The sequence below is a fragment of the Phodopus roborovskii genome, unplaced genomic scaffold (assembly GCF_943737965.1).
Source record: "Phodopus roborovskii unplaced genomic scaffold, PHOROB, whole genome shotgun sequence".
NCBI classification, from domain to species: domain Eukaryota; kingdom Metazoa; phylum Chordata; class Mammalia; order Rodentia; family Cricetidae; genus Phodopus; species Phodopus roborovskii.
This window is the reverse complement of record NW_026125471.1, coordinates 136,713-142,776: the sequence shown is the minus strand read 5'-3', so window position 1 is coordinate 142,776 and position 6,064 is coordinate 136,713. Positions and strand designations below refer to the sequence as shown.

Sequence of the window (6,064 nt, the reverse complement as noted above, 5' to 3'; positions counted from 1 at the left end):
TTTCTAACACCTCTCTAAGAGCCTGCTTTGCTATAAGTTTGGTTTTAGGTCTAGAGGCAACTACTGGTGGACCCTGTGGAACATCAGTATAACCCTTGCCTGGCCTTTCCTTCAGAGAAAATCACTTCTGGATTAGCAGAAAAATGGAGGATTAGGGGTGTACTCATCAAATGTGGAAAAGGCAATAGGTTCAAGGGGTGAGGCTGAGGATACTGCTTACTCAGGTAAAAATAAAACCTTGAGAACCTGAAGATTCAAGTTCTCAGCTGTAATAGGTCCTCCCACAATCCACACTCTAAGTTATAGGATAACATTCCTTACCCTTACTTCAACTGCCCACACTGTCTGAGGCTGGGACTTGAATTTTTGCTGTAGCACAGCCTGCCTTACAAGAAGGGCTTCAGTTTGTTTTTCCACAACTCATGATCTTTGGCTGCTGGAGATTATTCTCTTCCAGAGCTCACTTAGAAACAATAGACTGTTATACATATCTGGAACCTGTCAATTTTATACCTAACTTCTTTGTAGTCCCTCTCAATATTCTGAAATGCTAGAATTTGGTTAGTTTTGTCATGGAATTCATCCCCTATCCTGTATCAGTTTATCCAGGAGTTGCTAAGAGAAATGTGCATCATTTCCCTTATTTTCTTGCAAACAATCCAAAGTTTTTATACAGGGTCCCAAATACATTCCTACTCACAATTTGTGAATCAGCATAATAAAATGCATTTGTCTCCTTAACTTTGTAATATAGCCACACCGTGGGCTTTCAGTAATATCCAAGCTCTCAGAAGAGTAAGTGACTGGACAGGTTTTGGTACCTGAAGGTGCTGGTAAATTGAAAAGCATATTTAAAGATTCCAGATATTTAAAGAGATTCATCCTCATAATTCTGCTATTCTAGAGCCACTTCTGGTACCAAAATCTGTGTATATGATTTATTGGAATGACTTACAGGCTGCTCTCCAGCTAATTACTAGCTGTGAATAGAAAATCAGAAAATCAAGCAGTTTCTCTATCCACAAGGCTGTATGTCTCTTGTGGTCTTCAGTATATGGCTGGAATTCCAAAAGAAGTGGGCTTCAAATACCAGGTGAAGGAATGGATATGGTACCAAGAATGAGACCACAAACAGGGAAAGGAACAAAAGCTTCAATCTTCTCTGTCCATCTCCCTTCAGGAGAGTATATGGCTTAGGTTAAAGGTGTAACTTCCCTAGACTCAAGACCATTTTCAAAAGTGTGTACCTTCCCACCTCAAAGATCCAGACTACACCCTTTAAACCAAGCAAAAGTAATCACAGGTGTGCTCTCCATCTGAACTGTAGTTCATTGCAGATGTAGTCATTTGAGAACCAGAAGTAGCCATCACACCTAAGTAATGCCAGAAAACACATCTCTGAAATCTCCCCAACACGTCCCAAAATGGCTAGCTGTCCACAACGCTGGATGTCTCAGCTGGTCTTCAGTGTACAATGGGAATCTCAAAGAAGTAGGCTCCAATGTCAGTGAAGGGATGGATGTGCTAAAAAAACACCAGGGCAAACAGACAAGGAACAAAAGGTTCACTCTTCCATATCCTTGTATAGGCTTCTAGCAGAAGGGGAGGCCCAGGTTAAAGTTCTATTTTCCAGCCTCCTGATATTTTTCAAAGGCATGGGTCCCTCCCACCTCAAGATATGGATTAAAGGCAAGAAGCCTCCTGCAAGACCCCAGGCTGCTCCCAGCCCCCTGTAATCTATAAGTCCCACCCCATGCCCCAAACATACCTATCCCCTCCCCCTACACCTCAGTGGCTCCCTGAGACCCCGAAAGCAAGTGCACAGAGTGGATAAATAGGTAAGCGACCAGCCTCCCAGCTGAACAGCCAAGTCCCCCCAAGGCTCTAGGCCCCAGGGAGGAAATGCCCAGCCCCTCCCTTACCTGCTCTCATCCTTACTGGCTGGTCAGCAGACAAGCCTTCCGCAGACAGGCTGCTCCACCCCCTTACCCCCATCTTATCAGGGGTAAACTAAAAGGTTCCACCCCAAGCCCAAACCCACCCCTCTCCCTGAGGCCTCAGGGGGCTCCCTGAGACATAGAGAGTGACTACACTGACTGGACCAAGAATGGCTTCCTGAGACACAGACCAACTGCAATGATCAGACCAAAAGGACAAAGAGCATTGCCTACACCAATTAGAGGAAGAGATGGGTGGGCACCAGTACAAGAATATATTCATAACAACCTAAAATGCAATATGGGACCACTAGAACTTACTGTTCCTACAACAGGAAGACCTGAACATCCCAATGCAGAAGGAGAAGAAAAGAAATGACCTTAAAATAACTTCATCAGAACATAGAGACTCTCAAAGAGGGAGGAAATGAAAATTTCCTTGAAGAAATTGAAGGGAGACAATTGGAAGAAATCAGTAAATCTCTTAAAGAAAGTCAAGAAATAGCTATTAAACAGGTGAAGGGAATAGTTCAAGACTTAATTGAAATAGAGGCAATAAAAGAAAACAAACTGAGTGAATACTCGGAAATCAAAAATCTGGCCAAGTGAACAGGAACTAAAGATGGAAGCATTAACAACTCAATACAAGAGATGGAAGAGAGAATCTCAGGCATTGAAGATATGACAGAAGAAATAGATTTATCAGTCAAAGAAAATATTAAAGCCAAAAACGTCTTAACACAACACATCCAGGAAATCTGGGACACCATGAAAAGACCCAAACCTAAGAATGGCAGGGGATAGAAGAGGGAGAATACCAACTCAAAGGCACAGAAGAATATATTCAGCAAAACTATAGAAGAAAACTTTCCCCCACCTAAAAGAGGACATGTCTATGAAAATACAAGAAGTCTACAGAACACCAAATTGACTGGACACCCTAAAAGTCCCCCCGACACATAATAATCAAAACATAAAAATATATGAATAAGGGAAAAAATATTAAAAGCTGCAAGGAAAAAAAGCCAAGTAACACATAAAGGCAGACCCATCAGAATAACACCTGACTTCTCAATGGAGACCCTGAAAGCAGAAAGATCCCTGGACAGACATTATGCAATTATGCAGACTTTAAGGGAGACCATGGATGCCAACCCAGGACTACTATACCCACGAAAAAAAATTCAATCCCTATAGGCAGAGAAAACAAGATATTCAGAAAAAAAACCAGACTTAAACAATGCCTATTCCATAAATCCAGCACTACAGAAAGAAGTAGAAGGAGAAATCTCCAAACTAAGGAAGTTAGCTACAACCAGGAAAGTACAGGCAATAGATAATCCCACACCAGCAAATCCTAAATAAGGCAAACTCAGATACACACACTACCACAAAAAAAGTAACGGGAATTAACAATCACTGGTCATTAATATCACTTAATATCAATGGATCCAACTTGCTTATAAAAAGACACAGACTAACAGAATGGATAGGAAAACAGGATCCATTCTTCTGCTGCATACAAGAACACACCTCAACCTCAAAGACAGACATTCCTCAAAGTGTTTGGGAAAAAACTTTCAATCAAATAGTCCTAAGACACAGGCAGGTGTAGCTATTCTAATATCAAACAAAACAGACTTCAAACTAAAGGTAACCAAAAGAGATGAAGGACATTTTATATTCACACAGGAAAAAAGAAATCCCATCGGAAGATGAAGTCTCAGTCCCTGAACATTTATGCCCCAAATATAATGGCACCCATGTTTGTAAGCAATGGTTCAAAAAATATGCAAGTGCTGGGGGTCTTTATAATACTCCAGAAGCCCAGGGACAGTGAAAGAGTAAAACTCACAGGGGTTGTGGACAGTGAAACTGAAGTTGTGGTTCCACTGTTCTATTGGGGCATGCTGGGGTTTGTCAGGAGGTGGGAGGTCCTGGAGAAGTAGTCCTCTGTTCAGAGTCCCTAAGCAAAAACAAACAAACAAACAAACAAAGACAAACAAACAAAAACGTGCCTTTAGGTTTTCCATGCAGAAGGGCTTCTGCTTCCTATGGGTCCATCACACCCAGTAACAGGGATTCCCCATGATCTGAAGCAAATCTGGCACAAGGCAGTGTATGTAATATATCTGCATGAACTTTCCAAGCTCCCTGTCTTCTAATGTGGCTGACCCAGGACACTTGGTGCTGCCTCTGCCTTTATGACTGCAGGGACAGGGTGGTTGTGTCCTCCTCTGAGTTACAATTCATTTGTGGTACTGAAGAACCATCACCACTTATTTCCATCATCCCAGGGGCTAACTTTGGTCCCAGTTTGTACAATGGACTGACCTGTGCAGTGGCTTCAAATGTGTGTACTTCGTTGCAGGGGGAGGGTGTGGTGTCTACCCTTCTTTGATACTAAGCCATCTTCCCTTCAGAGCCTATGTTCTTCATCTTCTGGAGATACCAGTGAGGGATCAAATGTGTCAATGTTAAACGTGAGCTCACAGGGGGCTGTATGGTGTTTAATCCAATTCCACTTTGTACTAAATCTGAGCCAGCAGCAAAGGGCATTTATTGAGCATTAATTCAGAAAGCATTAATTCTTTTATTGGAAACAGAGGCTTTGGCTGCTTGCTAGAAGTTCTCATGGGGAAACACAAACCCACAGAGAGGAGTCTCCTCACAGCCTTGTTCTAAGGATGACACAGAGTCATTCTTTCTCCATGCTTATTTCAAAACCTGGGGGGAATCTCTGAGGCAGAGTTTTGGTTTCATCTAGAAAAGTTCATTGAAGGACTGAGTGAGTCCCAGATGTAAGGCAAAGTTTTCTCTTAAGGTTTCTCTGCTGCTGGGGAGTGGACTCTCCCAGACTGACGGTGTTCTCTTTGACAGACCCAGAAACCTGCTGGAGTTCATGTCCACATTCTCAGTGATGTTTCCCCTCCCTCAAGGTTAAATACAACCTGGCACCTGTGTTTCATATTGCTCCCCATTTTATCCATCGATTAGAAGAATGAGAGCCTACTGCGTGCAAGCTCCCACTATGCATGGCACAATGCAAAGGAGCTAAATGCCCTAGCTTGTCTTTCTCTTCCTGATGGATTCATCTAGCCGCCTATGCAGAGGTGCCAAGGTATTAGCATGAGGAGGACGGTGTCAGTCATGGACTTGGCACAGGGACCTAGGCAAGGAGAGGCTGCCACTTAGGCAGGGGACATGAAGCAGCTGGGCCTCATCCAGGGCACCTGTGGCCAGGCAGGATAGGCTGGGGGAGCTCACAGGGTGAGTCCCACCTCTAGGGAGTCTCATTCTGGGCTCCTGCCAAGTAAGGGCAGGGCCCCCCCCCCCCCCGCCCCGCGGCGCGGGCCCCCCCCCGCCGCGCGGGGCCGGGCCCCCCCGGCCCCCCCCCGGCCTTCCTCAAAACTGAACTGGGGAGGGGGATTCCAGATTGGTTGGATGCCTCCTGAGCCCCCCACCCCTTCCCAGATGCCTTTCTCATCCTCCCAGGGCAGGACCAACCATCACCTTTTTAAAATGTAAACAATTCAGAACTAGGTAAAGTGTCCGTAAATTGAACGCATTTAAGGGACAGAATCTCCAATAAACAACAAAACAGGAATTGTAAAAGTATGCTTTTACATGGTTGCTCAGAAGATGAATTTTGTAATGTGCAGCAAAATTAGAGAGAAAAAATTCAAGGATTTTTCACATTTTTTTTTAAATGTTATTACATTTGGTTCTCATGAGTTTAAGAGCCAGGATTCATGTCATCTAGCTAGCTTGGAACTCACTATAGATCACAATGGCTTCACACTCAGAAATCTCCCCTACCCCCTGTCTCCTGAGGGGTAGGATTAAAGGCTTGCACCATCATGGTTGGCACTGTTATGAAATTCTGGATGTTGAAGAAGAAAAAATGTTTTATGACAGCTTTTCCCACGGGCTGGAGGTAGCACTTTGCGGTTAAGAGCACTGGCCCTGATCTTTCTGAGGTCTGGGTTCCATTCCAAACACACACACCCACACATACCCCCATACCCCACCCACACCCACACAGAGCAGCTCACAGTTGTCTGGAATTCCGGCGTTTAGGGAATCTGATGAACCCTCTGGCATCCCACCAGCACTAGACCTATACA

The 6,064-nt window shown here is 44.2% G+C and overlaps 1 pseudogene; it reads right to left on the bottom strand.

Annotated features, from left to right (window-relative positions):
• Positions 1 to 3,675: 3,675 nt before the first annotated feature.
• Positions 3,676 to 4,927, bottom strand: LOC127215532 (suppressor of cytokine signaling 5-like; annotated as a pseudogene).
• Between the last annotated feature and the right edge of the window lie 1,137 nt (positions 4,928 to 6,064).